The sequence below is a fragment of the Brassica napus genome, unplaced genomic scaffold (assembly GCF_020379485.1).
Source record: "Brassica napus cultivar Da-Ae unplaced genomic scaffold, Da-Ae ScsIHWf_3049;HRSCAF=3850, whole genome shotgun sequence".
NCBI classification, from domain to species: Eukaryota; Viridiplantae; Streptophyta; class Magnoliopsida; order Brassicales; family Brassicaceae; genus Brassica; species Brassica napus.
This window is the reverse complement of record NW_026016288.1, coordinates 11,562-23,935: the sequence shown is the minus strand read 5'-3', so window position 1 is coordinate 23,935 and position 12,374 is coordinate 11,562. Positions and strand designations below refer to the sequence as shown.

General features: G+C 34.7%; 2 pseudogenes; one reads left to right on the top strand and one right to left on the bottom strand.

Moving 5' to 3' along the window:
• Positions 1-2,356: 2,356 nt before the first annotated feature.
• Positions 2,357-4,117, top strand: LOC106451845 (annotated as a pseudogene).
• Positions 4,118-4,648: 531 nt separating this feature from the next.
• Positions 4,649-6,142, bottom strand: LOC125602945 (annotated as a pseudogene).
• Between the last annotated feature and the right edge of the window lie 6,232 nt (positions 6,143-12,374).

The window sequence follows — 12,374 nt, the reverse complement described above, 5'->3', positions numbered from 1 at the left end:
CCCCCTCCTCTTAGAGTCGTTCTTTACCTCTTGTGTTGCAGAGCAATTCGAAGAGCTCTCTTATCTCAGATCCGGTGGTCCGTTTATAGATCTGGGCGTGTGGAGCGTTTTCTCCGGCCTCCGTCTGCGTCGTCTTTCGAGATGAAGGTCCAAGCCTCGGTGTCTCTTCTGTGATGCGGCGGCTGTGTTCAGATCCTGTTTAGAGTGGTTTTGTTAACTTTGAGAGGAGTTGAATCTGGATAATCTCTTATGGATTTTAGAGTTTGTCTTAAGTGGTCTATGATTTAGCAACGGTATAGTAGTGTAGCAGTGACGTAATGGTGCGTGCGGAGTAGTTCAAGGTAAGAATCCGGAGAAGAAGATGGGTTATGTTCACCTCTTCATCTCGCAGCTTTGAAAGAATCATCTCCCCGCACATTGAATAAGGTTTGTTCTGGTCTGCTTTTGGTCTTTTCTTATCCTCGGTGGCTTTATCTGTTGAAGCAATATAATGAGGATCAGATGTGGAGGCGTCCATAGGAAGGTGCGGTTGATTTATGGGTTCTCATGGGTGTTTTTCTCTTCCCGGTGTTGTGTCCTGGTTTGATGCCTTGGCTCCGGTGTAGTGGTTTGGTTGTTGTCATCATGAACATGTGGTTCAGCTGAAGTCTCAGTGGTTCGGTTGTTGTCATCTTGAACAGGTGGTTCAGATGAGGTCTCAGTGGTTCGGTTGTTGTCATCTTGAACAGGTGGTTCAGATGAGGTTTTTTTTCTTCATGAAGTTGCCTGCTGTGTTGTTGTCATCTTGAACAGGTGGTTCAGATGAGGTCTTTTCTCTTCATGAAGTTGCCTGCTGTGTTGCTTGTTATTGTGCTTAGTTCTGGCTAGTCATAGATTATTGAGTCTTTATTTTTTTATCCGTTGATGGTTGGCTTCTAGGATTTCAAAGGATCGTAGGAGTTTGGCGTACTTTGAGGATGTTGATATAACGTCCGTGTGTATATATATATATATATATATAATACATTATTCATGAAAATAACTAAAACTATTTCAAATAAATATCTACACATAATAAATATTGGGAAAAAAACAGTGGCAGAGGTAGCTTGTACCATGGGGTCACATGACCCGTATGAAATTTCTAAGAAAACAATAATTTTACTTGTATTTTCCTTTTAAAATCTGACGAAATACTGAAACTTTATTACATTGACCCCAAATAAAATATAGCAATTAACAAATTAACCTCAACAAAACAAAATTCGGCCCCCGTCACTGAAAATCACACATTCATTGTAAAACTTTGCTAACTATAAAAAAACAAGTTAGTTACTATGTATACAAATCAATTGTTTATGTCATTAGAAACATTAAAAATATATAAACGATCAATCGACTTAAATAAAAAATAGCTAAAATGTACAATAAAAATATTAAAATATTATAGTAGCAGTTTACATGTATTATGAAGTTTCATATAATAACTAAAAGTAAAATGTAAATTTTAAATTTTAATTTATATAATTATGCTTAATCAAAATTATAAATATATGTATATAATAGATAGATAATAAATAGTAAACAAACTAAATACTACAATTTTATATACAAAGAAACAAAAGAATATGTTTTAAATACATCTATAAGAATAATGTTTATACAAATCAGAATATAAAATTTAGTATTATTAATAAAAATTCAGTCTGCACAGGCCGCTAATGATCAACTAGTTCTAGTTTAAAATCTAACCAGAAGCTTGCACAGGCCGCTGATTACCAACATAAATGCTTACCAACCGAAAAAAAGTTTTAATTTGACCAAAAAAAAAGTTTCAACAGAACGACTTCCGTTACCGCTTGGTTAACTAAGATTTTAGAGCGCCTTTCTTAACTAGCCATTTAGCAAAAGGACGTTATCTTAGCAAGTTCGGAAGCTTCGGTTCGTACATACCGAACCTCTTTCAATGCCTATACACGTATGAGATATTTATTATACACACGAGCTCCCAAAACAAATAGATTGGATTAGAGAGATTAATTTGAGCTCAAGGTTTCGAGATATCGAAAGAGCTGTCTCTCCTTTTATTCCAGAATCATTTCTAGGTAATGTTCGATTCCTTCGATCATTCTACTTTTTTCTATATGGTTTATTGTTCAATTGCGATTGGATTTTGATTTGTAGAATATTTTGGTCTGTAAATCGAATTTTGTTGATTTATGGAAGCTTCGAAGTATTTCCAGATTAATTTTAATATTTTGGGAACTTTTACCTGTAATTGGGATTTCTAGTGATATTCTTAGGTTGTCAAATGCGCTGCTTTTGAATTTTTTAGTTTTCTTGATTAAAAAGTAGTGGAGGCTTTTATTACAGATTAATATCATTGGTGCTGAGTTTAAGTATGTCCGATCATCTGAGTTAATGTACGGATCGTCTCATAACGGCTGAGAAATTGGAATCAGAAAAAGATTCTGATTCTTCAGGAAAAACTTGTCGTCCTCAAGGCACAGACTTGGCTTCTTCATCTGAGGAGTACTATGCTGTTGAGGAAGAGGAACCTCTTCTCCAATCTGTTGAATGCCGTATTTGCCAGGAGGAAGATACCATTCAGAACCTGGAGGCTCCTTGTGCTTGTAATGGCAGTTTGAAGGTTAAAAAAAAAAACAATTTGATTCTGTGTTTTATTGCTCTTTGTTTTTTTTTTAACTTTCTTGGGTATGCAGTATGCCCACCGCAAGTGTGTTCAGCGTTGGTGTAATGAGAAAGGCGACATAACTTGCGAAATATGCCACCAGGTAACCAATAATCTGCTAACTTCTGTGTCAATAAAACCAACCTAGGCTTCGTAGATAGTTGCTATGCTTTCACAAATGGTGAAACGAATCAGTTTGTAATTAAGCACCCTCAATGAGTTCCACTTTTTCATTACTATGTTACACACCACTCCAAGAGTACTTATCTACAAGAGATTTTGCCAATTACCACTTGTAAAAATATCCCCTTTTTGTCTTTTCTTAAACAGGCTTATCAACCTGGATATACAGCGCCTCCCCCTCCCCCTCCTGATGAAACAATAATTCACATCGGGTATGTATAGTTTCTGAATCTATGGTGATTTTGTACTAGGATTGTTGTGATTGATACCAATAACTAACATTATCTATGCAGTGACAACTGGGAGAATGGAGTTCCCTTGGACTTGAGTGACCCACGCATTCTGGCAATGGCTGCAGCAGAACGCCATTCCTGGAAGCTGACTATGACGAGTACTCTGAGTCTAACTCTAGCGGAGCTGCCTTTTGCCGCTCTTCTGCTCTCATCGTAAGCTTCTCCATTATCTTGAGAGGGAGAGCCTAATCTCTTACATTCTTCAACTGATACATAATACTAATAATGCCTGCAACACTACGTCTGTTATGGCAGCTAATGGCACTTTTACTGTTACGAGACGCGCTGAACCTAACAACTAACCCAGATGACGAGGACGACCCAACAGCCTTTTTCTCGGTATGACCATCTTTTACTTGCTTACTCTCTGAATACACACTTCTTTGAGTTTCTTGTTCATGTTTGTTCTGGTTTTGCTCACTCTCTCTCTGGTTTTCAACAGCTTTTCCTTCTTCGTGCTGCTGGTTTTCTCCTCCCATGTTACATCATGGCATGGGCCATCGGCATACTCCAACGTCGGAGACAAAGACAGGTTTGATGAACATTGAAAAATAATCCGTATCAAAATATTGTAAAAATGCTTCATCTAACAGACAAGACAATGCACTGCTTTTGTTTCTATGACATCAGGAAGCAGCTTTAGCTGCGGCGGAAGTTGCTTTCATGATACACGGTGGTGTGCCTCCTCAACGCGGGGGACTGCACTTTGTTGTAGCTCCAGAACAGCCGCCGATACCCAACCAAACACATGTCTGATCTTTCAAGGCAATTGATTCTCCGGTAAGAGTATTAAGACAAAAGAACTCTCAACTTGGTTGTAAAAACGTCCCACCTACTTATGCTTCTTCACATGTTTATCATCGGCTTCCTCATATGTTTGTGTTCTCTGACTCTTGTTTAATGTACTTCTCTTCTCCTAAATGTTATCACAGAGCTCCCATGTACAGTCTTATGATTATCTTTCGTCTAATTATGTCTCCAGATCGATGAGAAAAAGTAAACAGATTTTGATTAAATGAGCACACTCAAGATTCAGATGTAGTATGCTAAAACATCATACTGAACATTTCTCAAAATATACGACAAACATGAAGTCTACACGTATGAAAGCAAGCCAATAATGTCAACCTAACCTATCACGACATTCCATGTGGATCATGGATGAACATTTTGGATCTTTTTGTTTAACTTTGCATTTAAGAGACTAGTAGTGAGCATCTCTGTTAGTTTTGCAGTGAAAATTGTGAAGAGTTTCTCTTGCTGATCTTTCTAGTCCTGTTATCTGACGCTTGAAAAGATAAATTTGATGGGTTTTAAACTCATACCTTACCGGTTCAATGTGGGAATCTAATAACAACTTAACAGAGTTTGATATAGAAAGCAACGGTTACTACTTGGCTTATGCTATTGTTCCAATAAAATTCACTTTTAGTTTTACCGTATCAGTGAAGAAATGTATTTTGATTACTATTATTTCTTAAACCCAACAAAAACAGCCGACCAAGTGTAGAAAATGGAGTATGTAACCTGAACATTTTCTCAAAGAAACAAAAAAAAGGACTAGTTGTTCTTCAGAATGACTGTCTTAATGAACTCAGTAATTGTTGCAACCAACTGGGTTTGATGTTTGGTATAACAATGATCAGCTCCCTCCACAATTGTCAGCTTGTGGTTCGGTATGATCTGGCAAACTCCTTGGCATCTTCCACGGGTATTACCTCATCATCGACCATGAACGTCAAAACCCTGCCATGCAACCGAATCAATCATGGTTTGTAGTTATCCCATCATCCACATTGAACCAATTCCAATCTGAGCAAGCTTCATGATATCAGAGTCATCCATTAACCTTGCAACTGACAACAAGGAAGAGAATTGAGCAGCTTGATCATGTGTAAGCAACAATGCATATTGTGCTGTCAACCTCTCCATTAAGTCTCCTCAGTAACACGGTACCATTGCTGTGAACCACGCACCAACACATTGGTAGAGACAAAAGAGTGTTTGATCAGAAACAGTGCAATAAAACCAAAAGATGAATAACAATACCATCTTAACATCGATGAACCCTTGTTGCTTAATTGTTTCCAAAAAATCTTCCCAAGACGCTCTGTAATGCCTTTCTTCAGATCATAACGTCCAGAGAGATTGATTACATTGCGGATATCGTGATACTTGGAGGCATAAAGGAGCACCACATCCTCCTATGCATTACAAAATAAGTTTAATGAGTATCCATGTTGGTCGAGGCAGAAGATGGAAAAGGGATCTAGTTACCTTTACTGTGGCCGAGAACAACATGAACCACACGGTCCATGTTAGAGAAGTGTTGGACAACAGAACGTAGATCATCAGCTTCATGGTTATAGTTACCATAATAGAAACTGCCTTCACTCTCTCTGCAGCAACAACAACCGTGAAGGCGCAGCCACACCTCCCAAAACACCAAATCAAAGCAAGAAAGCGAGAAACATATACCCATTCCAGAGAAATCAAAACGGAAAGCAGTGATGCCTTCTTTCTCTAAAGTAGCAGCCACATTGTTCATAGTTTGGTTATCCTGCATATCAAGATTTGATGAGTCTATCAAGATTCACTCATTGACCAAGTTTCAGAGAAGACTGACCTTGTTTGATTGAAACCCATGGCACAAGATCACAACTTCTCTTGACCCAGTTTCGTGAAGCAGACCCACGAGCTTCTCCTTGTGTCTGTTCGGAATCACGATCCTCTGAGCTGAAACCAGACACAAGAACAGAGTATCCAGCAGTCAGAATCTTACAATAAGCTGAGAAAAATTCGCGATAGGCACCATTCTTATGATACCTGAACTTTTCTCAGACGAGTCCATTCTCAAATTCTTGCAGAAAATTTGGCTCTAGTAAAAATAACTGAAATTAAAACCTAACCATCTTTCCCTTTTCTTTTTTTTTTCTATAGCTTTCTAACTCATCTTAATTGCAGTTTTGTTTTAGGTTATTTCACCGATTCTCCAGAGTTATGCCAAGCGAAGTGAGGATGTATACAGGCCTGAGACTATTATCCCAGATCCGGATTCGAACCGAGATTCGATCCGGATTTGATCCGGATCCGATCTGAAAATCCAGATATCCGGAGGGGTCGAATCCGGATCCGGATAGTAAAATATTGGATCCGTCAAAGCCGGATCCGGATCTGGATATCTTGATTTTTTAGTCCGGATATCCTGATCTGTAAATTTTATTAATAATTATTCTGAAATAGTAATATCTATATATAAAAACTAACTTTATTTAATATATTTCATTTTTATAATAGTATATGTAAAATTTTACGTAAATTTTATAATATTATACTTTGAAATAATTAAAAACATTATATATTTTTTTATTTTTAAATTATTTTTAATATTTTTATTATATATTAATATTATTTTTTATTTATTTTAAGGATCCAAATCTGGATCCGGATATCCGCTGGACATTACAGTTTTTAGAAAGATATCCGACACCCGGATATCCGAAAACCCCGGATCCGGATAAGGATTGTAAAATTATCGATCCGCCAGATAAGGATCCGGATCCGGATACGTTAAAGTTGTCCGGATACCCGATCCATCTCAGGCCTAGATTTATATACCATATAAAATAAAAATTATTTTGAAGAAACATGTGAATAGATAAATATTTTGTTATATATTTAATCATGGAGCATTAGAACATGTTTTCGTAGTCACGTGTCATCACTAAGATGATTCTTAGAATTCTTAGAAAAAGTTGGTCCATATAAATACATATTATACTTTTTATTAAACTAACTATCAAAATAATTAGTAGTGTACAAAGAAGTATTCTCAATTCCTTTTTAAAATAAAAACTACAGAGTTACCTAATATGTTAATATATATATGACAATGAATGATTATGAATAATACATATTTGATAACAATTTTTGTATCATCTCTCTTTTTATTTAAATTTATATTATTAAAAGAAATTAAACCTTTGACATATTTAAATAATTAAATATTACAACATAATTATTTATTAGACAACATTCATCATCTCCGATGTAAGAATGTAAAAAAAAACTACATGATGTTATTTATATTTTTATATTTATCACCTTATATAAAGTTCTATTTCAGCTCTAGTTTTAAAAACAATTACTTTTCTTTAGTCAAAATATAATATGTAAATAGATTTTGATTTGTGTTTTAAAAGCGAGAGATTATTTTTAAAATTTATAGTTACATACATAATATACAGTTGTAGATAAAAGTTTAAGATATAGCGACAGATTATATAAATTTTATATGTAGTTTACTCATTTTAACCTGTTCTAAAAGCAGATGATTTTTATTTTATTTAGTTTTAATGAATACAATTTCATATTTTTAAAAATAAACTAGATTAACTATTTAATTTAATATTATTGTAAGATTTGATATTCTATATCAAATTTATGTTCGGTAAACCACACTTGGAATATGGATTACTTAAACCATATATTCACATGAATGATGTGAATTCTTTTAAAAGTATGGCGGTTAATTGTACCTCTAATCCAGATACATACAAAAAATATTATAAAATATCTGAGAAGTATACAACGAAATTAAGTTATAGAACAGAAAGTTATACGTAGACATGTAACAAGGCGCAAAGTTTTATGGACCAATTACTACACTTGTGGCCTAAAATTGGAAGCTACAATGCTATACAAAGTTGAAACATTTTGTGTGGCAAGCAATATCATAATGTTTATTAGTTACTAAGATTGTAAAGTTAAAGAAATTCAGTGTGATACAGGATGTGAAACAGAAGAGGAACCAATAAACCAATAATTCAAACATGAGCGTACTCAAAGATTCCTTCTAATCCATGAATCTTTCCATGTTTTTGGTATTTCGAATATGGATTATCTACAAAAGATTTTTAAAGATCAATATCTCAACTATTTCCATGGATATTGTAGTATATTTGGAAAAATTAAATGATAAGATTTATAAAAGTAACATGGGAACCTACATGAGATTTTATGCGTAGCAGAGATAGAAGGCGAACTATGGAATGAAGAACAACACAAACGATTTGAAAATTCCAGAATACAAACAATATTATAAAATATCTGAGAAGAATACAATGAAATTAAGTTATAGAACAGAAAGTTATACGTAGACATGTAACAAGGCGCAAAGTTTTATTGACCAATTACTACACTTGTGGCCTAAAATTGGAAGCTACAATGCTCTACAAAGTTGAAACATTTGTGTGGTAAGCAATATCATAATGTTTATTAGTTACTAAGGTTGTAAAGTTAAAAGGAATTCAGTGTGATACAGGATGTGAAACAGAAGAGGAACCAAAAAACCAATAATTCAAACATGAGTGTTCTCAAAGATTCCTTCTAATCCATGAATCTTTCCATGTTTTCGGTATTTTCGAATATGGATTATCTACAAGAGATTTTCAAAGATCAAAATCTCAACTATTCCATAAATTTTGTAGTATATTTGGAAAAAATAAATGACAAGATTTATAAAAATAACATGGGAACCCACATGAGATTTTATGCGTAGCAGAGATAGAAGGCGAACTGTGGAATGAGGAACAACACAAACGATTTGAAAATTCCAGAGGATAAGTACTTTTTGAAAATAATTTAACAAGATGGTGATGTGTGATGATGTTATGTGGATTAAACATGGAGCAAACAAGATAAGTTTTCGGGACAAGGATGGTTCTCCAATATGAGAATTTCAAATGACATATTTATGGGTATAATTAATTTTTTTCGATGAAGCATGTCTCTTTTATATGCAAAATGTGAAGTTTTTATTTGGGTCATAGAGTGCATGACGACTCTAAGTTTTCGGATGTAGTGTTTGCAACAAATTGTTATCAAATTGGAAGATAGTGTTTTCGCAGATAGAATGACAAGCTTTCGCATCTCATATGAAAAAAAATTCATCGACATAATTTTTTTTCTCTCACTTTGCAATCAAACTTATTCCAAAAGTAAAAATATAATAACGGATAAACTTGCACGAGATGGTTGCAATGGTTGCCTTTTGCAGTGTATTATTTTGATAATTTGTCCATCTCGAAAAGTTAGGGCCTAGTGTTGGTCCAAATATTTTGAATATGTTCTTTAATAAGTATAACCATTAAAATAATTGGATCCTATTTTGTAATGTTTTTTTAATTAGGGCTTTGAATTCTGAAGAAAATTAGTGAAATAAAAATTAGACTATGTGATTTTGCACTCTGGACACACTTTAAAGCTGGCCTACCTACCACTAAATTGAATTTTAGTCAGTGACTAGTTGGGAACTCTTCAGTTATTGTTCGCCAAGAAATTTGCGATGACAAATTTAAAAGAAATACCCTTAGATAGTCATAAAAAGGGTTTTTATCACAAATATAGGTCATAATTGTTATAAATACTGTGATGTCGATTATAGAAACTCTTGTTCACCAAGATTTACTTGTATTCAGTCTCCAAATTAGACTTTCCATTGTATCCTACATAAGAAGTTCATTATTCATGCAATAAGACACATCCATTCATCTTCTCTCTTCTCTACTTATAACATGTTATCAGTACGGGTCTCTAATGTTGAGCTTAAAGGGCTTTAGTCGATGATATCGTTTCGCCCTCGTTCTGAGGTAAGACAATCGTCCAATCTTTGATGAGATCGTGTCGACTTATAAGCTGATGCAGAATCTCATAATGATTACGTTTGTAATTACGTTCGTATGAATGATTTTAACGATTTTGCTTCACGTGTGCTATTTGGTGATTTTACTCTTATATAAACTTTTTTTATTGCTTATACATATATGTTATTGTCTCACACGTTCATTGTTTAACTCTTTATTGATTTTACATCTTTGTATGCTTATTGTTTTTCTAAAATCTATCACACGACTGATTTAACTTTAGCGCTTATATATGCTTAGCTTATATTAGTCACACGCTTTGAATTATTTTTAATATGCATTGAATATGTAACATCCGTGATCCTGGATAAGGACCGTCGGGACGGCCATGGTTCGAGGAAACGAACCAGCCGGCTCGAACCATGGCCGGTCTGAGGACCGTAAAGCAAGCGTTTCATGGCCAAGATAAAGGTTAAGGACATCAGGATGCTGATACATAACCTTATAAGAGAAAGAAGTCAGCTAGGATAAGCTGTACAGAAGCTGGGGGATGCTTACGGGAAGCTCGATCAGCTAGACGTAGCTCGGTCAAACTCAGCCTAGCTCGTTCCAAGTTAAGTCAGTTCAACCAGCTGGACTACTAGCTCACTCAGCTGGGTCAGATGGGAGTCAGCTCAACTCAGCTGGACTGAGTGTTTGGATCTCGGGCTGTTGGGCCAGGTCCGGACTATGGTCGGGCCATATGGTCGACCCAAGGTGGCTACGGGCAGGTGAGCTCTTGTGGTCGGGCCATGGGCTTGGGATATCAGTTGGGCTTGGGTTTGGCGTGGCTAGATGTGGTTGGACGTGCCTAGATGTGTCTGGAAACTTCCAAGATTCAACAGGTGAAATCTTAATTGAAAACCATAAGATTCTTGTCGAATGATTTCACATATGTTTCTTGCTCATAAGATAAAATGGTAATACGGTTTTCACCAACCAAATGATATTATTGGCATGAATAAAGTAGATGTTGGTGGACTAATCACCCACTATGCATCTTTATAATATTGGTGAATCCAGAATAAGTATTTTGTAATTATTGAATGTTCATTGAGATAAGTACTAAACATTTTGAGCAAAATAATTCACATCAAGCTAATAAGTTATAAATAGTTCTCCCCTCATTGTTTTTTTTGGTCAGAAACCAAGTATTTCCCATCTAAGAATTTGGATGTGGAATACACATTCAAGTTGCTCCACCAAAGAGCTTTAATTAAGATGATTTTTTAAAATGAGGTTGAGAATATATGTTGGATGTGAATCTCCATTGATATTTAAGAATCTAGAGTCATCCTCGAATGATATAATTAACGCTCACTATGAATGCTAAAAAATCCAACATATGGGGGAGAAACTAAACAGCTGGAAAAGAAAATAAATTGAAATGAATTATCATTGATCCTTGGACTAAAGAGAATTTGAAATAGAAATCTAAAAGATAATTCAAATACAGATATAACTTAATAAAGCAGTTTCCAGACACATGTACTGACCCAAATAAATAGTGATCAAATCACATATACCAGCTGTAAATGCTCTAATAAAAAATTGATGTTCAAGAAGAACAATAACAAACTGCTAGTCACGCCTGCAGCGTGGTAGTTCCAAAGATAATAATCCTCGTAAATGAAATGGAGTATATATGACAGTGGTCAAACCGAGGCAATATAGTTTTTTTAATGATCTCCAAAGAGACATTAAACATGACTGAAAGGAATTCAGGTACTTGAGACAATGAAGAGATCTCAATAATTTTTGTTATGTATGAAATAAAATGGAACTGATAAACAAATTGACATCGACGATATTTATGGATGCAAAGTAACAGTTGATATGATAAAAGAAAGAGGATCATGAAAGTTGAAACAAAGTCTATTGAAAAGTATACACAAAGAAATGATTGGCCAAAGAAGAAATAGACAAAGATAAACTCTTGTGAAAAAGAGAGGTATTTTGACCAGTAGTCCATACAATAGAAGGTGTAAAACAAGTGGGATAGAAATAAGTTGTTGCACAAAGAAAGATCAATATGAATTTGATTGTGAAGAGACATAGACTCATGTGGTAAATGCAACTACTTTTAAGTTTCTTAACAGTCTGGCAATGAATGAATAACTTGAATATACGATCCACTGGAAAATGATAATCCCTGAAAGATAGAATCCATAAAGGATTGATGATATCAAAATTATGTTCTCTGGAACTCTAGTTATTCTGTCGAATTAAGGCAAATTCACTTTCATGGGATATATATTAAATGCTTGTATGTGTTTGGTCATGAAGTACCATACTTAAAGTGTAATATATGAGTTAGTTACTAATATTTTCATGATGAAAAATGTGATTTTATATGACAAGAAAGAATGTCTAAACGATTGTATGTAAGAAATTTGGTTTGAAGTCTAAATAGACCAAAAAATTGTTGTCTATGTCAAAAGAGAAATATGGACCAGAAGTCTAAAGTCATAGATATTATAACTCAATTGACCAAGTCCATAATTCTCTTTTGAAAAACCCAGTGGGACAAAAACCATGATGAGT